The 25,445-nt window shown below is 52.4% G+C and overlaps 1 protein-coding gene across 6 annotated transcripts in view; it reads right to left on the reverse strand.

Annotated features, from left to right (window-relative positions):
- VAV2 (vav guanine nucleotide exchange factor 2) overlaps positions 1-25,445 on the reverse strand; it is a 120,857-nt gene that overhangs the window by 94,469 nt on the left and 943 nt on the right. The gene's annotated exons all lie outside the window — the stretch shown is intronic.

The raw sequence follows: 25,445 nt of genomic DNA on the forward strand, positions 1-25,445 counted from the left end.
AGACCCCTGAGACGAGCAAGACCCCTGAGACGAGCAAGACCCCTGAGACGAGCAAGACCCCTGAGACGAGCAAGACCCCTGAGACGAGCAAGACCCCTGAGACGAGCAAGACCCCTGAGACAGGGTCCTGGCATCTCCTGGTGCAGGGTCATGCCCAGAGCCTGGCTCTCACTCTCCTCTGCACCCAGAATGCGCTCAACCCCCTCGAGCCATCACTTCTGGGGGGAAAACACCACCAGCAGCCAGGATGCTCGGTCCTGGAACCAGACCCCAGAGACCACAGCATCTGCTGGTGCCAGCAGCCCCCTTTGTACCGCTGCCCAGGCTCCAAAGGCGACCACCTCCATCCAGGGTGCTCTGGACAAGGGAGCTTTTAAAGCCAGGATGGAGAGGCAACAACAGGAGCAGGGATGGAGGACACATCTGGTGAAACTAGATATCTTGAGCAGATCCTGATAGTTGTAATGAGCCATCACTACGTAGCAGGCAGCCCAGCCCCTGCCACCCCAAGCCACCCTGGCAGAAGGGCCCCAGCACCTGTGTACACCCAGTTTCAGAACAGCTTTGCTTATTTTTAACCCCCTTGCAGCACAGTAAGGTGAACAAACTGCTACCAGCCCCAGCCTGTCCCTCCTCAGCCCTGCAGAAACCCACTGTGCAAAGCGGGGCAGCCTCCTCCATGCGCCCCCCCCTCCAGTCGTCACTGCTGCAGTCCCAGGGACAGGGCACCCAGCAGCACCTGCGTGAACCAGACAGCAGCAGCTTCCCAAGTCAATTCTTTAGAAAAAGCTCCAGCGGCTCAAGCATCCCTGGTTTAGGTTGGAAACCATCCCCCAGCCTCGGCTCGGACAGAGAGAGCAAACAGCAGAGATAATCACATGTTTCCCAGGCCGGAAAGCCACATGCATTTCTGGCTCCCACTGGAGCCTGCTTTGTTAACGGGACACAAGGAGCCTGTGAAGGCGGCAGACTTCACCCAACAACCAAACTGCCCAAGGTGGGGTTTGGATGATGCCCACGTGAGCATCACAGCAGCCCCCAGTCCCTGCGTTCGGGATGGCGCAAAGCATCCCCAGCTGGGGGGCTGGTGCACGGCTCGGGGTCTCCGGGGGAAACTGGATGATGGGGCAGAACATAGGGGAAGCAGGGCAGGTGGTTTATCCGGCAGGGCAGGATCACGTAAAAGCTCACAGCCTTTCAGAGCTGGCCTCTTAGGGAGGCAGTGACGGCAGGGGACTGGGTTAGCTCTTCGGGGAGGACAGGAGCCACATGCCATAGTTCTGGGTGACCGGGCACGAAGCCACGCTGCTGAACCTCGTCCAAAGCCGTGGGCTTTAAATGGGCCCTGCAGCACGCAAGGAATGCTGCAGCCTTACCGTTTTAGATAACCCACTGACGAATGACGAAAGTAACTTTCTTTAGCGCTTCCTGCCCGTGATGTAAGATTTCCTCTTATCTGGCTGCCAACACAACTCACATGCACCAGGCAAAAAGTAAGCCCCCGGCGGGGAGCTGAGAGCATCTGCTTATCACAGCCTCCACAAACGGGGAAGGGAAGGCCTTTCATTGAGAAAATACGGGATTTGGAATCATCAGTGGTGAAATGGGTGTGCTCTGGTGTAAATCTCTTAAGAACACCAAAGGACATCTGAGTCATGCTGAGTTCCCCCTGCGCTACTCCGGAGTTGCAGAGGGGCACCACGAGTGGCACGAGCCCAGATGAGCACCACGCAGGAGGGGAACAAGCAGGCCTGCAGCCGACACCAAGCAGAGCTCCTGGAGCTCCCTTCGCTTGCTTTGAAGTCAAGAGCAGTGAGAAAGTCTGCGAGCATCCAGCAGGAACCACAGGGCTGGAGCTAATGGAACTGTGCATTTCAGATTGCACATTAAACCATGACCTTTACCTGCTCATCTCTCCAAATGGCTCTGCTGGAGCTAGCTCCACTCCCCATCAAGGCGTTGCAGGAGGATTTCAGGAGCAGTAATTAAAGTCAAAGGCGATCAAAGCTCATGCCACCCTCCAGCAGCAGCCCTAGACCTTCTGCAGCTTTGGGGCTTCTCCCACTTCGGGCCATTGCCTCCAGCAGAAAGCAGCTGCCACGGAAATGATTCAAAACATCTCACTGCAGAAAACCTCCCTTCCCATTTACATTTGGATTCAAGTCACAACTCATCAATTACTTTAGATGGACAGATTAAATTTCGGGTTGTTGGACAGGAAATTTATCTACTGAGAAGTGGAGAATGAAATTATTTCTCCAACAATTTAGTGCTATTATTTCTCCCCATTTCAAAGGCATTCCTGCTGCAGAGCCTCACGGGCCGGGCATACTCCACTTAGCAAGGCTGATTAATGAGCCCAAAACACTGATGAGCACTGACCTCACCACAGCTTCTCCCTCTCCTTGTATCCACCCACAAGCCCTGATTAGCCCTAGGAGAACACCTGAGGGAGAGCAATCATTTATTTTAGTGAACACCACCAGCTCCTCGCTACTGGGAAGAAGAAGGGCAGCAAGCCCAGAGCTACAGCAAGCCGAGGCACCTCCCAGCGAGAAGCATCAGCTCCTGAGATGTCACTATCATCATTTTGGGGCCTGATTTTCCAGGGACAACATGACAGCAGCAGCAGCACCTAGTGCGTGCAGCAGGGTCCCAGCACCGAGCGACACCGCAGCGTCTGATGGCAAAGCCACCACCAGCCCGGCTGCCTCCCTTGCTCCTGTTCAGGGAAAGCAGGCAAAGAGTTCCCAGTTGGCTTCTGACTGGAAGCCAGAATACGCATAAAATTATAAAATTGATATAAAAGACAAAAAAACAACAAACAGTGGGAGGTCCTGGAGTAACCTATTAAATCCTCTGAACTCACAAACCTCAGCTGTAGACACAGGAACGGCTTTCAGCACTGCTCGAGTCAGAGCTGGCAAAAACATTAGCCAGAGCCCCTGGATTTCATACAAAACATCAATTACTGAAACGAGGAGAGGGCTCAAGGCAAACACCTCCGAGGTGGCCAATGCGCAGAGGACGTGGGAAGAGCGAGAGACACAGCACGGGGTCAAATGATTAAATCCAAGATACTCAGAGATGCAGAGGAAATGGGGACATACCGAAGCACAGAGAGAAAATATAGAGAGGTACAAATACACCCAGGGCTACAGCGATGTCCCCCTGGGGCTGCTGTCACCCCGCCAAGGAGCCCTGCAAGGGCCAAGCCAGTGCTGGGGGTGCATCCTATGGAAGTTTTGCTGACCCCAAACCCAAGGGCTGCCAGTCTGGGACAGCAGGCTCACTTCCTCCACCACATATGTTCCTTCAGAGAAAGAAAGGAAAAAAAAAATCCAGAAGCACGGATAAAAAAGTCCCATCAGGCAGCTGCTGAGTCCAAGGTGGTAACGCAGGGCTGGAGGAGGGGATGGTGTAACGTCCCCTGGTCTGGAGCAGGGAAAAAGTCACAGAAATCCCTGATCCTCATGTCCTCAGGGGGAAAGTTTTGACAGCATCAGTACTTCTCCCCTGTGCTTACTGACAGGCTGAGCCGTTCCCAGCAGGTTTGTTTAAAAGTACGTGGGGGAGCTGCCGGGGCCATCCTGCCACGGCGGGGTCAGAGCGAAGCGCGGGGGCTCTAAATGAGCGGAAGGAAGCTGCAACTTCCCAGCGAAAACGGCCGCGCTGCAGCCGAGGACAACACTTCCCCCCTTTGTGAAGCCCTCCCAGGTCTGCAGACGTAGGGATCTGCTGGAAAACGAGCAGTCGCTCAGATAAGGGAAGGGATTTAGCTGTAACACCTGGAGCATTCCTATCAGAGACACTTACGGGGTCTGAAATTCTCTGCCTCCTGCCCGGCCACCCAAAATCCCAACAAGTTCAGCACGGGCGCAAACCCCAACCACAGCTTTGAGGTTTAGGAAACCAAAATCTTTGCCACTGAGGTTTTAGAAAACCCTAATCGGATTCCCTGCACTGCATCTGGCAGCTGATTACACTTCAGAGACTGATGTTTTAGGATGTCTCTATGGAAGAAATCTGCAAATTCCCAGGAATAACAACAGCTTCTTGCAAAATCAGCTGGGTCCAACCCTCTCCGAAGGCCCCAGCAGCTCCTGAGGGAGGGAATTTCAGGCTTCTTTGTATGAAGGACAACACTGCTTTGAGCACCATGCCTCCTTGCTGCTAGGAAGCCAGGAAAGAGGAAGCCCTGTTTGCTGAATAAAGAGAATTCACATCCCGAACCACCCTGGAAAACCCTGGGCTGAAAGCTGCCCTTGTGTTGTTACTCCCAAATCAGCATCTCTCGTGTGAAAATCCCTCCTCAGCCTCTCTCCTGCTCCAGTGCAGGACCTGCCTAGGCAGTGACGATGTGCCATATCCTTCACGGACCATAAGCTCGTATTCCTGTCCTCATCCTTTTGGGGACACCAAATGGCAATGGCATGACAGAGCCAAGCCACATGTCTGCCCTCCCGGACACCCTCCCCATAGCCACATACATCAAGACTGAGAACAAAAAGGCAATGAAGCAGTTTTGTCTCGAGGTCCTGGCCTGCCCCAGAGCTGTGTGGGGCTGGCTGTGGGGGCAGCGGGGCAGGGACCAGAGCTGTGTGCACCCAGAGCTGCAGCTGAGCATGGGAAAAACTCATGGTGCCATCACTGTGCCCTAGATGAGAAACCCAGCTGCGCCTTCTGAGGCTCTTCAGCACCAGGATCGCAGGCAGAGAGGCTTCTTTGAGACATTCCCACGCAGTCCAAGGTTAGACCAGTTTGGGGCTGTCTCCGAGGCACAGTTACCAGCAGGCTGCCAAATCCCGGCTTGGACCGAGCGAGACACAAGGTCTGAGACCTCATGAGCTTGGAGGGATTGCTCAACCTGCCCACATCTGGCACCTCCAGAAGAGAGCCCCCTCCTGCGCTCATTAAATCCGGCTCGTTTCTCCTCTAGCTGAGGACATGCAGCTCCATCAGGGGAGCTTGGTTCAAGAAAAGAAAAAAAAGAGGAATTGCCTTGGCTTTTGCTATAGACACAAAGTCCTAAAATCATGTTTGTCTCGCTGGGGCTCACACTTCATCAGGCATAAAACGTTGCCACAGGTAGAAAAAAAAAAAAATAGAGAGATGAGATATGTAAGGAAAAAATTACGGCTATAGCCAATCGAGAAATCAGATACCTTCCCACGCACTGAGTCTGCAGCAAAGAAAATTCAAAACATTTTGGCCAACCCAGAGCATTAAGACAGGACTTGACCTGAGCCATGACAATCAAATTATAACAGAGAATTCAGCTGCTGTTAAAGAAAATGGATCATTACGCAACCGTATATAGCATTACACCGTAACGATACGCTCGTACCCAGCTTTCCAAGCAGTCATTGTTTTCCTGCTCTTCGGGCTGGCGCAGGGAATCAGCCCGTGATGAACTCTTGACAGGACAGGGATGGGAACAGCCACAGTACGCTCTGAGAGGAGCAAGTAGCAGCCAAGTCGGGAATTCAGACCTTGTCACGTCAAGTACTGGGGCCAGACCTGAGAGAGGGAGCTCCGGGTGGTAGCGTGCAGGTCTGGGCTAGCTCATGAAGCTCGCAGAACTGTTATTCTCCTGGTTAATACTCAGCTGCTCTATAAATGCTGAACAGACAAGTTCTGACTCTGGAAGCATACCGTGGGGTGGGAACGGAATTAGGTGCCTGCAACAGCCAACTCCAACATTGCTTATGCTAAGTTGTCAAAACAGACGTATTACATAATTACCAGATGTCTGTGTTGAATTTGAGACCTTTATGTCAATTCTGAGTCCTACCTGAGCCCTATCTTACAAGCCCATTGCTATCTGCAGACCACCCCTCCGCTGACCATGCCAGAGGCACACCCACATTTCGAGGCACACATCTGTCTCACTGCAGGCTTTTGGTTCCAAACCTCCCAGGAATTTTTATTCCAAAAGCTCTGATATCAGACCAGCGGCATGTAGTCTCTCAATATCCAATAGACGTTTCTGGCAAGAGCCTGTACGAACTGCCATCGCGTTATTCAAGCATCATTTCTCCATAAAGTCATGATTTTGGGTGACCCGCTTCCAATTAGACTTGCTTGCCCTTCACAGAGCTTCAGGAATTACGACCAAATGTGCTATTTTCCTCGCCGCGAGAAGTGCCAGGTTACCTGCCAGGAATCAGACGTGCTGAACAAACCAATCTCCCAGTGCATTCGTCCCACTGAGCCAAAGTAGTGCAGCACACCCAGGGAAAGCGTGATTGAAAAGTGAGAAGGCAGCCATGAAAAATATTTATAACGCTGCATTTGTTGCAGCTTTTACCTTTTAAATTGGTGACGGAGGAAATAATGGCCTAGAACAATTGCAAAATTCTGTCATTTCGATACAAGTGTCAGCAAGAAACCTCAGAAATTGGATACGCAGCAAACGCTGTTCTCCCTGATGACTCGGGGGATGGCAGTGCTGGGAAGCTGAAATGCTCTAATGGTCAATGATTTGCCCAGTCTTGCCGGGGCCTGTCAAGATCTGGGGATCGTATTTCAGCATCAGGATCAGTGCAGAAGCACAGGAGGCTCTGGTTTGTCCCAGCAGGAGAGATGGAGAGCGCCTGCTGCTACGCCTGGGCTGCGGGGAGGTTCCTGGACCTTGCCCAAGCCCCCATTTACCTGCACGTCCTCGCTGAAACCAGGCTGCCAGCTCTCTGGCTGGCAGCAAGTTTGGTGGAAAAACTCTTCCTAAATGCCACGCTGGGGACTGGGATGGCGTTATTAGAAGCAGACGACAAACACTCAAAGCTCAGCTTAATGGCACCGGGTAATGATGCTGAAAGATATCCCCCCAGCTTCTTCCCAAAGACGTAATTAAAACCAGAACCCTACTTTTCACATTACAGACGGCCGATGCGGGCCTGCATATGAGATTAAGCTGCACTGTGCAAGATTAAGCCCACGACGTGCTTTTAATAGGCCTCTCTGGCCGCAGCAGCACGAGGGGGCTGTGCAAAGCACCCAGCTCCTGGCTGCAGAGCTGGGGCAGCCAGGAGCAGCCCAGCACCCTCGTCACCCCCAGAGGGGGCAACTGCAGTTATAAGGGTGCCCCAGGGACATGCACCCCATGCACTGCTCCTCCACACAGCTGTTCCCTGCCTCCTGGATAAATGGGTGGAGGCGAGCAGCACGTCTACTGTTACAGGCAGCAGCTGGAGCTGGCCCTGATGCTGCTGGAGCTGAGAGAAGGGTCCTTGGGGACCAGAGTGCAGGGAATACTTCTCCCCAGGGATGGAGGATGGACAGGCAGCCTGATGCCCACAGAGTCACCTGGGGCTTCCTTCCCCACCTTGGTTTTAAATAAGTGTTGCGTTGCATTTCGGTGCTGGGAAGGGCCAAGAATGTGAACAAAGTGACTTTTGTTTTTACCAGTGGTTTAACTGAGGCTCGTGAAGTTTTCTAGCTCCACATTTCTTCTGCAGGTTGAGCTGAAGCAGAGCGGTAAGGGCAGGAACAGGGAGTACCCCCTGTATGCAAAGTGACAACGCACCAAGGGCTGTTCGAACACATGCACGTTGCGAAGACGCTTGCATCAGTTGGGCTATTAAAAAAAAAAAATCTTAATGCAAGGAAAATAAAAGGTTTTTATAATCCAACAGCTTTAGTTGTTTTGTTGCAGAGCTGGGGACCAAGCTGCAGCTGCTCTGCGGTGAGCACCCGCATCTGTCTGCATGGTGGCCAAACACAGGGTCCCTTAACGATCAATTCCTGCAACACCAGCGAGACAAAAGGCAGGACATCCCCAAAGAGGACCAGGAACTTTTGGCAGCATCAGCACACATCAGTGATTCCAGCCTAGCTCAGACAGGAATCCAAGCAGCTCGCTTGGCTTACACAAAGCCTCTGTCATGGACAAAACGAGATGAGACTGAAAAAGACACCTCCAGCTTCACGCACACTACAGCTGCTTGTGACTAAGCCTGTGCTTTAGACATTCACTAGCACAGCCTACAACATTATGCCCATCCTTAAGAACAAGGAGGGAGATCCAGGGAACCACAGGCTGATCGATCAGCCTCCCCTCCGACCTGGAGCGTGCCCTGCTCGGGATCCCCTTTGCGAGGACAAGGAGGTAAATCAGGAGCAGTCAGCATGCATTTAGCAGAGCAAGTGTTGCTTGTCTGACCCGATTGCTTTCTACAAGGAAACAATCAGCTAGACAGACGAGGCTCGGAGCAGCGATGCGATATACCTCGCCTCCACGGAGGTTTCCAGCACCACTCCCCTCCGTACAAGGAGTGCAGGACTCCCACAGGTCTGTCAGCAGTGCCTGGGAGAACAAACTGCCTGCTTCAGGATGTACAGGGAGAGCGGGGATGGAGAGAGACCAACTGGGATGAAGTCCCCTCCAGTAACAAGAAGAAAATGCTGTCAAACAAGAAGAGCTCAATGTTAAAACACAGAACTTCCCAGGCACCAAGAAAAGCCTCACACGAGCCTTCCACAACTTCAGCAGGCTTCAGACCAGGGCCCCAAATCCTGCCTGGCTTTCTCCTAACGGCTCCAAATCCATTTCTCTGTATGAGGGAAGGAAAGCCCTCCACAAGCAGACGTTTTTCTTGCCACACAAAGCGCGCTCACCGCCTTTGTCATTTGCATTCAGGGTATCAGTTCCTCTCCTTTTCAACACGGCAAGGAAATTAATTAACTGACTAGCAACTGTAAGTATCACAAAGCTTGGGAGGCCGAGACAGGAAACCTGAAGGTTAACCACCATATTTAATGTACGGGAGATAAAAATTAGAAGGAACCTCAATCAGGGGAAGAACGGGAAAGCCACAGGCATCACTGTGAGGCTGGTTGTTTTTTTAAAGATTAGAACTTATTTTATCTTCATTATTTCAATCAAGTATTTTTCTCCTTTCTGGAGAGAAGAGAGGAGTGCAATCCCTTAATATGTTAGATCAAGCATCACTCCCAATCACCTAAGCACTGCAATGAAACCCAAGGTGAAAAGCGGAAGAGAAAAGCCATCCCCACCTCAAACCATGTCTGGTGAGGGCTTTTTTTTTTTTTTTTTTCCTGATATCTGACCTGACCCTCCCCTGTCCCAGCTCCATGCTGCTCCCTTGGGCCCTGTCGCTGTCCCCAGACAGAAGGGATCACCCCAGTGGGACCCCAGAACATCCCCCCCACATCCAGGAGGCTCGGGGGGGCAGGCAGCCATGCTGTGACACCCCAGTTTCAGTGCCTGAGAACTGGAGGGGCTCAGCGATGGATTTCCATGGGCCATGCAGAACTCAGACTCCTTCCTGGGAGGAAAAATAAGAGGGCAAGTGCCACAAAAGCCATATTTCATTTGGCTTTAGTTTTATAACTTGTCAATTACCCCAGTTCACACCAAGGGGAAAAAACATGCTACAAGAAAAAAATTCCCAGTTATTCTCCATTCCCAGTTATTTTTGCAGAGTGGAATTTAATGAGAGATTCCAGCCAAAATTAACGCTGGGCTGTGAAGTTCCCCAAAGTGTAAAAAGACATGGTGCCAAAATGAACTCAAGACATCTTTGTGCTGTGACTGAGCGCCTAACGTTTCAGAGGCGTGTTTGCAGCAAGTTGCAGCACAAGCCCCAAGCCCCAAGGATTTGGGTACGTCCCCATCCGTGGCTGTCATTTCAGAGGGAGTCCTAAAGGGAAGGAAACAGTGGGGAGCTCCACACCTGACCCGGTTCATTTTAAATCTCTCCCTGGATGTGACTGCTTTCTGCCTTACCTGGAATATTTGTTCCTCCTGCCCGCGCTCACGAGGCAAAATGTTCTGCCCCAGCACAGCTCCTCAGTACAGGCACCCTGTGCGTGATGGAAACGGGCTGCGGAAAATTAATCTAGCAGCTACTTCGTTTGTAAAGCTGCTTAAAAAGGTCGGATCCCCGGCTCAGAAGAACCGCCACTGAGAACAGATCCTGCAGATTACAGGAAATAAGGCTCTGGATATTTATATAAATTAATACCTTGGGAGCGTAACAAGATCAACGTAACCCTCTAATCTAATATCCACATCTCACTCTTCCCGGCCCGTAACACTTGCTTATCCACCGCATTAACACGACAGGAGGGTGTTCACAGTCAGCATCAGTTAGAGAGGGCTTTAAGGTTAGAGACGGTTTTAGAAATCCCCCCCGCACTTAAAGGGATGAGAAGGAATGCAGAAATCTGGCACTTTTCAGCAAATCTGACGTGCTGCCCCTACCCTGGAAAGGGAGAGGAGCAAATTCTGACTTTTGTGCCCAAAGTCTCCAATGCTTTGACCAAATAGCTTCCAGCTTTGGCTCACCATTTTAAGGCAAGTCCCTCCTTTCTGACCAGACTAGGAGAGGCCAAGGATTTATTGCAGTCTACCACAAACGATGCTCTGTTAAATAATTTAGCAGAAAGTTTAACAGGTACACGTAGTCACAAACACTAACGCTTGCAGTGCTGCGGTTATCCCCAATTTACACTCACTTGTGAAAAAAAAAAAAAAAGGAATTTCTGTGGGGTGAAGAGAACCAGCTGTCTTCTGGCATTAGATCTCCCCATCCCTGCACTGTCTCGGGTGCAGTCAACTGCAGTCAAACTAGGTGCAGGTGTTTTACTAGGACAAGTGTTTCCCCTGGAAACAGAATTTAATGATGTATTTACCAGTCAGACACAAACAGTTACAGCAGACAGCACATAAGAGCAAAGCTTATTCTCCTAATTGGAATATCTAAAATAAACTCTGCGTAAAGGCGTAATTGCATTTGCAGAGCAGGGAGCGATAGGGAAGGGTGCGTTCTGCTGCGCTGGTCTAATTAATTTGGTACGAGTTGAGCAGGGAGATGAGGCCCCAGGGACCTGTTGGGCTGGCCCATTAACGTCGTGTTCCAGCCCAAGGAGTTGGGGGGAGCTGGAAGCAGCATCTGATCCCCAGCTCCCTCCTTCCTCCATGTGGCCATTAACCCCGGCTCGTCCCAGAGCTGCTTTAGGGCTGGCCATCAGCTGGACACGGAGCACAACGCTCACAGCTTCGACTGGGAGCCGATCAATACCTCTGGAGAGGCAGCGGCCCTAAGAAGGCCAGCTCGCTGACCTGCAAATTGAAGTTATTTTATTGATAAGGCTAAGAAAGCATCAACATGCAGCTGAATACAGACTCTTTGTTTCCCCTTTTTTTGCTGGCAACCCTGAACTATTTTCCTAGAGCCACCCAATATAAATCAATTTTCCTTAAACTACATATATAACGAAAGAAAAACGATCCTATGCTGTAAATTAATCCCTGTCTTAGCAACTACTTCAGGCAACACATCCACAGTGTCAAACATACGGAGAACTCAACTAGACCACGCATAAGAAAATGTCACAGGAGTAAGATCTGCCACTCAAGACCTGTGTTTATGCAGAAGACGTCACAATTTGCCTTAAATTGGCTATGCACTAATCTGCAACAATGACCTGGCCCTGCTCACACACTCTTCTCCTCCAAATCCACTTTTTTAAGCACAGAATTAAGGCAGAACGGCCACAGAGATTTTTTTTCAGACTAAGACGCACCTGGTTCTGCACAGCCCCAAGCAGAAGTTATTAAGAATGGTTAGAAGCAAGCACGGTGCTTTTTAGAAGTCGTATAGCAAACATTAAGACGGGTCTGGCTCCTGTGAACATCGCTATGGCACATATTAGGCTGAGCTGTTAGGAATAAATTGCTTCTCTGCATACTGCAATTGAGACCATGCTGAAAAAAATGAAGGCTACGCAGTATTTTACACGGCCATAAACACCAGGGGAAATAAAACATCTTTCTCTAAGGTGTAGCTTCCAATACAAAAAGCTCTTATTCAAAACAGTCCTTCCTCATCTCCACAGAGAAAAGGCTTTCCAAGTGCTGAGTGCCTTTTAGGGAGGGGAGAATAAATAACATTCCACGTAAAGCCATCACTTCTGGCTGCAATCAAGAAGTAAAACACAACTTTTTTTTTATTATTATTAAAAAAACCTCCCGTCCTGAGGATTGTTTTCCCTCCAGGACTCAAGGAGTGACCAACATGCATCTGACACATCTGGTGGGGGGCTCACGTCTCGGGGAGGGAAAGAAAATCACACCAGGAAAAACAACGCCAGATACCCAGGGAGGGGGCTCGGCACCTTGCAGCAGCACAAAGCTGCTCATCAGCGCTAATTACGCTGTCATCTCCCAGAACATGGCCACAAGGATCTCCAAGCCAGCGAGCCAAGGAGAACAGAGCAGAAAGGAGAGAAATACGTCCTGGCTAATGGACACTAAAGACATTAAACCCCAAAGAAAGGCAACAGAAGGAGCTTTGCTGCCAGACCCAGGCGCTGTGGTTTATGCCCCAGCATAAACCCATTCCTCTTTTATTTTATTACAATGACTGTGCCAGCCCCTGAAGCAGTCACAGATGAGTACAACTGGGGTAAGCACTCATCTTCCTGCTTCGTTCCTGTACGGGTGGCAGTGACAGAGCCAGGGCCACCAGCCCCTAGGACCAGCTCCTCTCCCAGCACTGCTGCCCCAAACGCCCGCAGAGCAGTGGGAACGTGGCAGGCATCGTAGGGGAAACTCAGTCCGTGCTTGGAAAAGTAAAGCATGAACCCTGTGGCAGCTTTCGGAAGTCACGATGAGCTTTCCTCAAGCCAGGGGAGTCTCCTTAGAGAGAGGAGACGGCCGGCAGCCCTTCCTCTTGCTCCTCATGCTTCTATTTACAGACAGGAGGGGAAGAAACCTGGCAAAGGAAAGCTGCCATTAGCAGCAGGAGCAGCACAACCACAGCACTCAGAGGACCTAAGGAGGAGACAAAAGGCCTACATCCCTGAAGCATTCCTACCAAAGTCTGAGGTCCTGTAAGGGTTTCAGGAGCAGCCCAGGGAGCCTGGTGCTGCCGCCAGGACGGGGCCACCAGGACGGGGCCCTCGGTGCCACCACGGCTGGTACCCAGAGGATGCACACTGCCCCCGCCAGGGCACAGCTCCAGCGAAATGAGATGAGTCCCCAGGCGGTTTTATCCATATCCGTTATTTTCTGTCATTTTCACATATTTTTTTTTTTGAGTAAAACACGAAGCAGGCAGGGGGAGGAGAAGCTCTCCGTTTATTCTTAAGCGCTCAAACACATGACAGAAGCAGGCGGCTAATGCGACAAAGACAAACCCAAGCAGTTATTAAGTTACCTTCAGCACAACGACAAGTTAAATACCCCTTGCTGCAGACACCTGTACCACTGCCGCCTGCCTTCTGCGGCGTGGAAGCTCCTCCTGCCCCAGCGGCACACGAATCACACAAATCACAGAAATTGCAGCCCCGCGCGGTGAATAACAGGTTTCTGTGAGCGATAACACCACCCCATGCCTTGCCTTTATCATACCGGAGCTTCACACCATCTCCCTGTTATTAGGGGAACTGTCTCAAAAAAAAAAGTCTATTTGAGCAGTTCCTCCTTCCTCGCCTGCTCGGAGAGGTCCTTCCCTGTGCTCCAGCCCAGGAGGTTTAACACCCGTGTGAATAAAAAGCCTCGTTTTTGGCAAGTTCCTTCCCTGGTGGAATTACAATGCTGCTCTGCACCACTCAAAGCTTTATTCTCGCTCATTTTATTCACACCAAGTCCAACCAGACATTTCGCAGTTCATCCCACTTCAGATTTTCTCCATGCTTATAGGAGAGAAGAGTTCTCGTTTTGGTGGCAGAACCCAAAGCTGAAGGTGTTCTCCTCCCTCCCGCCCTTTATTTGAATCTTACAAGGAGTGGAATTCAGCACAGCACCACCCATTGTTCAGTAATCATCCTGCTTTATAAATTTTAAAACTTGCTTGTTTTAAATTGGCTTTCAAGTTTATGAGACTTCAGAGAGCACTTCAGTCGCGTTTTCATGCGTTTCCCCCAAAGTAGCGAAAGCAACAACGTCAGCGCCTGGTTGTCTGCCTTCCCTTAAGGAAAAAATAAATCCTTGCATCACAGGACGCCGGGAGCTGGCTCTTCTGGAAGAGCACCAGGGAGGAAAAGTCACAGAGCCACGGTTTAATTGCGTGCATCGAGCCGGTCCTCAGCGGCGAGCTCAGCGGGCAGGAGGGAGGGAGCCAAGCCACGGCTCCGCGCTGGGAGGACACCACCAAGGGTGGGTTCAACCACACCAGGGAGATGTAGAAACCTCAGGAAGAACCAAAAGCAGGCAGAAGTACTCTTGGAAGCACTGGAACAAAGGACAATTCGATCCTAAATTTACATCAGGAGCCTCCGGAGCAGCACTGGCCTTTTCCATCACAAAGGAGCAGATTTTGTTCGCGCTGCCAAAACCACCAGGAAATATGAAAATGCAATGAGGCTTCATCTTCCATCAATAAATTCATTTTTTTTTTTTTCTATAGACTTTCACCCACCCTGGCAGCTGTATGCTAATTTCCCCACAGCACTGCTTGATTATCACTTAGAACAGATGTTGCAGCCGCTCCAAAATGGGGAGGTTACAAAAACCATTAACCTAGCCCAGCAGCCAGGCTGGGCGGCCAGCGGCTACAGCTGGCATTTGGTGACAAGGGGAAGGGCTCAGCCCCATCCTGCTGCCGAGTTTTCTCCACTCCAGCAGCCCAACAGCAGCGATGGGATCAAAACTCATTGATGGAAACACCTCGGATGTTGTCTGTAAGGCAGAGACGAGCAGATCAAAGCAGATGTGATTTATCCACTTGTTCCAAAACTCAGGGAAATTACCTGCAAGATCCCCACGGGTTTTAAAAACTTGGGCTCTAACATGGAAACAGTGACTTTTATTTTTCGGAGGTGCCTGTCTTTTGTGCATGTGCGAACAAAGTCGTTTCAACCGCAGACAAATCCAGCCGCCAAAGGTTTAGCGCTCCCCACGGAGTTGGTTTCTCCGGTGCAGCCCAGTGTGGCTCCTGGAGTAATTAATGCCAGAATCTGTTTATGACCTTTGAATAAATTGTTCTTTTCTGAAGGGAAAGCTGTTAAACATGTTAGCAAATATAATTAAGAAGTAAGGGGGAGTTAGAGGGGGGGGACAAAAATCTGGAATTAAATCTCTCTAATTAGAAATGCTTATTGCAACAACCTGACTAAAAAAAAAAAGACTCAAGCAGACACTGTAGTTTCATTAAAGCTTCCTCATTATGCTTTCTGAGATAACTGAGCCACCAATACAAGGGAATTTTACCTCTAACCTTTGTGACCCCTAAGAAAAATGCTCCTCAGCGTGGGTAAAGCTCGGTGACGTGCACCCAGACACGCACGAGGCTGCAGAGACTTCCAGCAAGGGCTGAGCAAAACCTCCCTCCAGCCCCGCTCTCCCAGCCAGGGCTGCCTTATCGTGGCTTTATCTCTTCTCCTTCATGGCCTCTGACCACTGCCGCTGCTCGTGTTGCAAGGAACAGGTTTTGCTACCGAGCGCAGAGGACATCTGACCAAGTTGCCCTCCTCTCGGACCAGGTTCCCATCAGGAGATGCTGGTTGCACCACGCAGATCGATGCCGTGCCGAGCAGGTGGGAAGCAGCAGCGATTAGATGTGGGAAACGTCCTGACTCCATCCGTACGAGCACCTCCACCACTGGAGAAACCAAAACTCAACTGCCGTGCACGAAGGGATTAAAGTTAAACGAGAGATGCGCCGTGCCACCCAGCTCCCAGCCTTCGAGCCCTCGCTGCTGCCTGAGCACGTGGAGCGGTTCGCATCTGGCAAGATGCTGGATTTTGTTTTAAAGCTTTAGACTCCGGTTTTACAAAGAATGTTTGCTCTGGAGCGGGACGGGCTCCTGCATCTCCAGCTGGTTTCGCAAGCGGACGCTGGGTGAATCACGCCGGTGGCGGGGAGAGATGGGATGAGCAGGGGCAGGTGGTGCCGGGAGGCTGCCCTGGGAACGTCACCTCCTGGCTCCCTGCTCCAGCCCCGGCAAACCTCAGCGCCACGCTCACGTTTCACGTCCTGCAACTACGCATGGAAAAAATCCACCCTTGTGGAGGGAGCCCAGAGCTGGGCAGAGATGTCAAGCCCAGGCTCCCTACCACTGCCGGCACTAGTTACAAAGCCAGGTTTCACCGCCCAGAGCTGGCACCCACGTACAGAAGAGGCGCGCAGGGAAAGCCCTGCTCCTCGCCAGCAGCCCAGCCAGCACCGAGCAGGCTCAAAAAATAAATCCTTGCTGGCCAGCACCTCGGGGCTGTGCCCAGCTCAGCAGCAGTTCCCTGAAAACAGCTCAAAGCTTTGCAGCAGCAACAGAAAAAGGAAAATGGAAGTTTGTCTCTATGTATATTAAAAAAAAAAAAAAAAAAAAAAAAAAAAAAAAAAAGCTCTTCAAAGCAACATCCTGGGTTCACCATAAGTTTGATTCTGTTCTCTCTTCAAAGTCACAATTCTCCCACAGCTCTTTGAGATGAGACTTGTGCTTCCCCCCCCCCTCAAGGCTTACCAACAACTTTCCTGGAAGATCACTCACATGTGAAAGTGCTTCCCATAAACACAAAGGGTCCTGATACGCACACAAGCCTGCCCCTGATGCCGTACACATTTCCTGTCCCGGGGACATGCCATTCAGCATGGGGTTTCCAGCTCTTCAAAAGAAATTATATGGATATTCGAGATCTATATGGATATAATTTTCCCCATTCTTGTTGGGTCTGCTGCCAAGATGAGCCCAGCCTCTCAGGAGCAGGGGGTCTGCTCTAAGGAAATGCTGTATCCTTGCATGAACTCAGATGCTCCCAGCACAGCTGTGAACACTCCAAGTACCTGATAAACCCAAAGTAGCCAAACAGCCTGTCCTAGAAGACAAAAACAGCTCCTAAAGTGGGTGTTGGGTCAGAGCAGCTTGGGGAATGCATGCTCAGACAGGGTGCTGCTGATCCTGTGCAAGGCGCCGCAATGGGGCTTCCCCAGAGGGACCAGGGAGCTTGCCCCATCTGTGGGTCCCAGAGCAGGCATGGATGCTGTGCTCAAGGCTTGGGCACATGCCTGTTTTCCATGTGGCCAGATACTTTTGTCATGCACATGAGTTCTGGGGATTTAAGGGCTAATTCTGTGTCTGCAGCAGCAAACACAAATCACTTCTCCTGCTCCTCCCCTTCTCGATCCGCAGCCTGCTCTGCTCCCCGCTCAGCCCCTTTCACAGACCAGATGTTCCATTTAGCAGTAAACCACTATAAAACACAGCAAAAGATATGAACACTATAAAAAGGCCAATTTACTCCCCCCTCCATCAGCATTAAAGCATATGCTCAAAGAGAAAGAGCAAATTCCCTCTATAGGAACTCCTTAACCTCTCCCATCCATCAAGGCAGGGCCAGGCCCAGCCGCAGGCGAGCGTGGGGACTTGGGCAGGGCTGGCAGCCGAGGCCAGGGGGCACGAATCCCCCTGACCCCACACCACTCGTATCACATCCCAGCACAGCTCTCAGCATCTGCATGCAGGTTCAGCCCCGGGTCAGCTGTCAGCAAGGGCCGATGCTGCTCCCGCGCAGGGCACCGTGCAAAACTGGAGATGCTGCCCGGGTCCATCAGAGCTGGCAAACCCAATCCGGAGATGTCGAGGGGTGTCACGGCAAATAAAGGCTGATTTCCAGCTGGGTCTCTGCCACAGACAAGGCTGCACAGCCCATTGAGGGGGGGGAGCTCGCTGGATCACAGCACCGAGGAGCCAAACGAGCGGAGCGAGTCAGGATATGACTCAGGTTGGTGGCTTTCCAAGGAGGCGAAGGAGGACCTTCCAGCCCAAGGCTTGCTGTCCAGACAGGACAGTCCCACGGGTTGCAAAACAAGAATAGACCCCGCGTTATCTCTTGCCACCCAAGCGACAGCGTTAGGCGGAAGAGAGACAATGGGAAGGCCGCATCCTTTGTTTTGGGACGGGAAGGGCTGCCAGCCCTCAAATCAGGTCAAGACAACTGCTTCGGGCGCTTCAGAAGGAGAATGACCCCGAAAAGCAGACGTGTTCCAAAACGCCTTCCATGGGGCTTCTTACACAGCCTGGGAATGGCTGATGTACCACTCCTCAGTGACTTCTCCCCAGTGATTTTTTTCTTCCAGAGCAACCTGGCTTTACTCCTAAACACAGAATAGCATCCTGATCCTGTCTGAACATGTATTTGTCCAGTTGTTTCTAGGATGGAGCCATTCAGACTTGTGCGAGAACACCCTCTGACACAGAAGATGGTCAGATACTCCACTTACCCTAAGCTGAAAGGCGTTTTTTTTCCTTTTTTTTCCCTTTTTTTTTTTTTTTTTTTTGTTTTTCCTCCCCTGCACAGGGACACATCTATAACAATTTTCTTAGCCAAACCTTTCTACTAAGGAGGACCAGACCCATGAGGCTGGGCTAGTGCAGAATGGGGTCCTGGTCAAACATTCCCAGGAGGAGCAGCAGCAGAAACATCCAGAAATAAGGAAGATGCCTGTGACAGCCCCACACTTGAACAGCTAATTCTGTGTTTGCAGCAGTAAACACAACTCACTTTTGTATGAAGTCAAAATAACACAGGGGAAAAAGAAAAAACCTCACACCTGCAGGGAAAGGTGTGCTACCCCTACACAACGCCCACGCTCTGAGAAGGAGCAGCTCACGCTCACAGGGCTCAGCACTCGCAGGGGCACTGACAAACCCCGGCTATAGGGGACCCTACAGGGGACCTGTGCAGGCAGTGCCCCGGCAGCACCGCACGCAGCGACGTGCTCCGCTCGCTGCTTTGGCAGAGCCCCGGCCGAGAGCAGTCACGGAGGGTGGGGGACAAGGAGCGGCCGCGCTCGGGTTGTGTCATCGGATGAAGCACAGCCCTGAGCTGCAACCAAAGAAAACAGGAGGGGAGGAGAGAAAAAAAAAAAAAAAAAGTCATTTTTATTAGAAACAGACCTTTTTCAGGCTGTCTCGTTCTTGAAGGGGAAAGACAACGCTGGGAAGAGGCATTTAATTAAAGCTGGGTTTGAAGTTGTTAAATGCTGATTTTTATTAGTAGTTGCCCTACAGAAAAAGGGAAGTCTTTCCCTCTCCTTACAGAAGGAACATCAGAGGAAACAGCTTTGGATAAGAAAGCAGGGCATGAGGAGGGGCAGGACAGCAAACAGCCGCGCTTACAGGGGGGCTCAGCTGGGGACAGGGACCCGGGGGGCATGAGGACAGCTCTGCACTTCAGCCGTGCCCAGCACAGTGTCTGCACACCCACCCGGGCAGCCAAACCCCAAAGTTTTGGGGCAGAGACCAGAGCTGTTCCGGCATCACAGGGCGCTGCCACCTCCCTGCAGCACGGCCAGAAGGGTGAGGACGTGGGGGCTGCAGCGTGGTAACGCGTGAGTCACCCCAATAAAATGCTCCAGTTCATCGCCTGGGGCTAATACCAACCCCAGAGAAGATCGGGGCTGACTCACAGCTCGCTGGCAGCGGGGACAAGCAGAGGCAGTCAGGGTGAGAGCCGGCAGCACCCCAGGGCTGAAGCTTTGCCAGGGGCTGGCACGCAGCGAGCCCGGTGGGTCCGGGGGTGCTGAACGAGGTGCTGGGCAGGGCACAGGCATCCATCCACACAAGAACGGGTCACCCCGGCTGTGGCACCGAGCAAGCGCTTGGGGTGGGATCGGAGAAGCTGTGCTGGCTGCCAGGAGAGGAGCCACAGGGACACATCTCAAGCTGGATCCAATGGATCCAACCGAGGTCAAGGCTGGCATGAGGAAAGGCAAAAAAAAACGCTCAAAGGAGGTGCAACCATGCTTTTTAAAAAAAAAAAATAAATAAAGTCTTCAATCCTCAGAGGTGTTGCCAAGTTCCCCATACTCACCTCCCCACCCAGCACACACACGTCCCACGAAGCAGACCCGGCCCCGATCCTCCCACCCCGAGCCCAGCCGTGTTCCCAGCCCTGGCACCTGCAGGGCTCAAGCACAGGAGGAAGACTGCAAGGTTTCAAAAATTAAAACAAAATCAGCCCCACGGGATTAGCAAATCTGAGGGGCTGCTTAAAGCAGGCTTCAGGGAATCCAAGTGGAGGAGCACAAATGCTCAAACACCGGAGAAAAAAAAGGTTTGTCTCTTTAAGAACGGACAAAGCAGCAGATCAAAAATTTGCCCCGAGGTCAGTCTGAAGCAACATTTCTGTCCCAGCCAAAAAAGCCGGGTCCCTTCTGGCTCCGAAGAGCTGAAGCAAGCAAAGGCTGCAGCTCCGCACCCACACCCCACGAGGCTCTGCCCCTCCGCTGGCCACCAACAGCCCAGGACGGCCACTGCCCTGGCCTGGGATACAACCAAAACCCCAGCCCACGCCTTGCGGAACTTCTGCTGGAGCAAGCAACCTAATCCCTCACCCAACCTCAGCCGAGCAGTTAGGTAAGGCAAGTGCCATCACTGAGAAATTGCCCGTTTCTGCCCCGAGGAGCCTGCCCCGAGGTAGCCCTCTTCCTGGTGGTACCCCCAGCACAAAGGGCCACCACCACGGACGTCAAAGCCGAGTGTTTTGTACGGCTCACCACCGTGCCGCTGGGACAGGAGGCAGCTTCCAAGCCCCCCAAAGGTCCCAAGAGGGACTGACATGACTGCTTTTTGGCTTTGTGCTTTGAAAGGCAGCTGTTCATTCAAGAGGCTGTTCCTGTGATATTGAACGCAGGTATTTAACCCTCATCAGTCATTCAATGGGGGGGGGGAAGATTTCCCTGCTCTTTCTGCTTCTTGGCACAGCCAGCGGGGATCCAGCCGCTTTCTGTCACCTTCTGCCCCTGCAGAATACACACGGGCCTTCAGCCCCAGGTTAACTTTTACCTCACAACCTCACCAAAGAGCAAAGAGGGGGTACCGCAGGGTTTTAGGGTGCTCTTTGACATCTCCTGCCAGAATTGGAGCAGGAGGCGCGAGGGGGAGGCTTGGAAGGAGGACTACGATCGGCTCCCATTCGCAAGGCGCTCGCGAGTTTGGCCGTACAAAACAGAGCACCTTTTTTCCCCCCCCACCCCTTTGTAAAGCTCAGCACATCCGAACGGGAAGTCAGTGAGACACAGTAAACAGCGAGATGTAACGAGGCCGTTTTTTATAGCTGCTTTTGGAACAGAACTCGGCTTCAAGAAGCGGAGAGTAAATAAAGAGCAGGAGGACCTGAGCGGGGTAAGCCTCAGGGCAGCTTCACCGAGAAGCTGGGAGAGGGGAAAGCTGAAGGTGTTTAGGTTTTATTTTGGGTAGGAAAGACCCAGAAGCCCAGGATTGCCATTTTCTTCAGGGGAATTACTCTCTGATCTGAAGAAAAGGCCGGGCATTCCTGGAGCAGCGGCGGTAACTCGTGTGCTTGTTTGAGGCAGCCCCTGCTCGAACATCCCACCCAGCCCTGATAACATTGCCTTATAGATAGCTACGATCAGGGTTCATGGAAGCAATTGCAAGCAGCAGAGCTATAAAGCCTTGTCGGAGGTCCCAGAGCCTCGTGGATAATTGCTGGTGCCCCGTGCACCAACACACCATCTCCATACACCTGGGGGAAGCAGTTGCTACAAGCCACCTGCTCCCACTTGTCGTGGCAAATGAACGCCCACATCATCAATAAACGGGACTTTGATACCAAATGATTCCCATCCTCCGGAAAACAAACCGGCCTCGATGCCTCTGACAGCTCGGGCAGGTGCGCGGTGTCACACCGTGCTGTGTCCTGTGTCTGTGTCCTTCCCTAATGACAGCAAAACAGAGCGGTGGACAGCCAAGCCATCACAACAATTACGTCTGCTGTGTCTCATCAGTCTCAGGAGCCCTAATAAAACCTCCGGGCACTGCAGACCAAGATGGATTATCCGCAGAGAGATGTCAATATGCAACAACAACAACCAATTCTTAATGAGCTGACCATTACTGCCAGCTTGACGTCTCCACGCACACAAACGCGCACATTAAATACATATGGTTGCTTGATTTCAAGTATCTGGGAGATATTTAAGCGTCCAGGACAACCTCAACTGAAGGGCAAATGCAACACATTAAGGAGAGTTCACCTTACAGCAAACTGCACGATCAGACCCTAGAAGGGCACAGCTGCTGTGGTTGAAGTATGAACTTCCACCAGCCTAAATACACATCGGGGTGTCAGCATCACAGCCGACAGCGCTGCCACAGGGTGCTCAGATAACCAGGGAAGCTGGTCTGAGCTGCAAAGATGTCTGGAGGAGCTGGTCCAGCCCCTGCAGGGTCTCTGCCCATGCCCCTGCCTGCCCGGAGCAGCCTGCAGCAGGGCTTCCCCACCAGCATCCGCGGGCATCCACGGCCCTCCTAGGGAGGATCGATTTTATCCAAGGAAAACAAAAGCAGCCTCGCCCAAACGTGCAATAAAAAGCCGTGCTGGACGCAAGTGAAGAGCCATTTAATTTGTATTTGACCAGAGATTTAATGAAATGATGATTCAGAGCTGATTATTGATGGGGATCTGGAGCTCAAGCTCCCCACCTCGCTCAGGGGACACGAGCATGGCTGAACCTCGCGGTGCCAGAGGTACCCCAAAGGGGAAGGGGGGAGAGAAGCAGGGCTCTGGAACAGCTCCACAAAGGGACAGGGGATGGGGACTGCAGGTTTGATGGGTGCTCCATCTGCTCCCCTTTGTGAAGGTGAGGCCTCGCATCACTCTCAGCTGGCTGAGAAGCCACCTCGGATTACCCCCGAACCCGATCACAGTAATAGACATAACGATCAATAGGTACTGAGGGCAAGCACACCAGTCCGCTCCCTGCCTCGCCACAAACAGCCTCCACGGCAAAAGCAATTAGCAGAAATTAAGTTTTACTCCAGGCTCATCAGAAGTGGCCTCACACCCACCGGCTCTCAGAGCAGGGCTGGGTTCTAACGCTTCCCTTCCTGCTTTCTGCCGATCTCAGTGAAGGCTCAGCGACTTTGGGCTGGCGAGCAGTCGTCCTGCCCTGCCGAGACAAGGCCTCCTGCCTCTGGAATCAAGCAGAAAGCAAACCTGAGGTCGCAGCCTGCTGGAGTTATTCATTAAACCCAAGGAGCTAACTCAGTGAGTTAAATGAACACAGCCCAGCATCAAAGAGAAAACCGCTGCTGTGCCCCAGCCTGAGCACCACACCGGCATGGTGTGCACGTAGAGAGGAAGGGGACGCCAGGGCAGCCCCGCAGCAGGGAAGCAAAACCCCTGCAGCCTGCTCCTCGCCGGCCTCGGCGTGCTGCACAGCCAGGGCCACGCAGCGGCCGCACCACCTTTGACGGCGGAGAGCAAAAATAAGAGCCCTGCAAATCAGTGCGGAGCGGGGAAGGACAGAAAACACACGACAGCGTCTGGGTCTTGGAGCAATTCTTTGCAGAGATGAGATTTCACCTCTGGCCTTTGAAGTGATGCTCACCTCCGGCAGGAAGCTGTTTCTCATTACACATCTGCACAACCCCATTTAGTTCACTCGGAAAGGTGGACGACAGAACATCGCTGGGTGTTTAGAGTCTAGCACAAGTGTCTTGTCCCCTGGCATTTCCAGTGAATTAAATAAATAAAAAAGAAGTCTCTGCATCAAGGCAGACAGCTGGTTAGCCAGCCCAGCCAGTCAGGCAAAATGTGCCTTTATAATCATAAACAACCCCTGGAGTTTCAAGGCACACTCTGTCTTGCACACCCCAGCCCCCGTGTCTGAACGCATCGCAGCTGTTTGACAAAAATCCGCTCCTGCCCTCTTCTTTTGAGATTTGGCCCAGAGAAACCAAACCCCGGTGGCTGCAGCGGGGCACCGCGGGCTGTGCCCAACCCCTGCACAGGGCTCAGCACCCTCCTGTCCCCCCCCCGGGGCTGCAAACACAGAGCAGAGAGCAGGAAGATGCCCTGCCTTTAGCTGCCCCGGGGGAGAATTCACAGCTTCCAGCTTCAGGAACTGGGAGAGAAACATCAAGTGCCTAACAGCACGCGTAAAGGCTGGGGTCTAGGTGGATTAGCACGAGCTGAACCTCGCCGTAGCAGCCACTTCACCAGGCTCTGCTCACCCCGGGGGCTCAGCTGACCACAAACGGGCTGCCCAAAGCCATCCAACCCCTGGGCTCACTCCATGCTCTTGATCAAGCTGCAAGGCAGCCGGTGGTGCAGCAGAAAGTGATTTCCATACCAGCTGGGCTGTGAACCCTCACCTCCAACAAGCAGCACCTGCCTCGGCAGCACCAGGCTCCTTCCCGGGCTGCCACCGGGACCTGCCCCCGTCCTTAAACCCCTGCTTATTTCCCTACAGGGCAAACATTAAACTGAAGGCAGGTTGTAGGGCTTTAATACTTCCCTAGAAAAAAAAAAACGCAGGACGGCTCTGGTGGCACGTTCACTGCCCGTACCAGTCCCTGCACAACTGCAGCTCCACTCGGATGATTTGCAGTTGGTAACACCAGCAGCAGAAGGCGGTTTGATCGGTTTACAGCCTGGCGAGCCCAGAGGAAGCCTTGCAGCACTGTTCCACCCCGGGAAGAGCCATCGGTGCGCGCTATTTCTCCTTCGCCAGCAGGTCCACGTGCCGGCAGGAGCGCTCAGACAGACCTGCCCTTTCACCCGCGTGGTCGGGGTTTTCCACCCTGGATCAAGGTCTCTGCCTCGGCTACATCCTCGCTGTTCCCGTGCACGCAGCAAAACACGCTTTGGGCCCCAAAACACAGCCCAGTTTGGGGGCCCAGCACCCCGTAGGCAAGCTGTCCTCAGCCACGGCAGCTCCCCCTGTGCACGTGGCTGTGCTTTGCTGGCTGGGGAGCCACGAGGGCTGCAAACCCCACCGTTATCCTGCACGAAACTCTGGGAAAACCAGGGAAAGGCGCATGCGGGTAGGCAGCGTGCTTGCACAACGCATAGCAGAACTCAAGATAACACTACGTGTTATTTACCTGCGAATACTTTGACACCCAGAATCTCACATGCCCTCGCGACCAGGAAATTTCCCCTCCCTTTTTACCAAGAAAGCCTTGGGCTGTTCAAACAGGACAGGAGCTTCCCAGCTGCCCGTCAGCACGGCAGCTGCGGGGCAAGGGACACACGGCCGGGTTTCATTCGTTTCTCATCGATTTTCATTTCCCGATTCCCATGCAAATGCCGCGCGGCTCGGCACGCGGAAACACAGAGCGCTGCAAACCAGCCAGCGGAGCTGATTTGGTGTTCAAGCATCTTTCCTCCAAAACAATCGGAGATGGAAACGCGTCCAGGGAGGGAGCCCTAAAGCCTTAGGGTCACCCAACCCCAAATCCCGGTGGTGGGGAGCGCTGAGCCCAGCCCCGCGGCACCCAGGCCCCCAGTTCCAGGGGAGGCTCGCAGAGCACCTGAGGAGTTTTTTCTTCTTGTTTTTGATATTTCGGGGCAAACTTTTGCCCTTCGGGCCAGCACCTTGCCAGGACAGCACTCAGAGCACCGCTCCTGCAGCGCAAAGCCAAACTTAAGCCTCCAGAAAAGCCCTGGAGGTAACCGCGGCAGCCTCATCCCAGCCGTGCTGGCTGCTTTTGTTTCGAGAGGGCTATAAACA

Source organism: Oxyura jamaicensis, chromosome 17, assembly GCF_011077185.1.
Source record: "Oxyura jamaicensis isolate SHBP4307 breed ruddy duck chromosome 17, BPBGC_Ojam_1.0, whole genome shotgun sequence".
NCBI lineage: Eukaryota > Metazoa > Chordata > Aves > Anseriformes > Anatidae > Oxyura > Oxyura jamaicensis.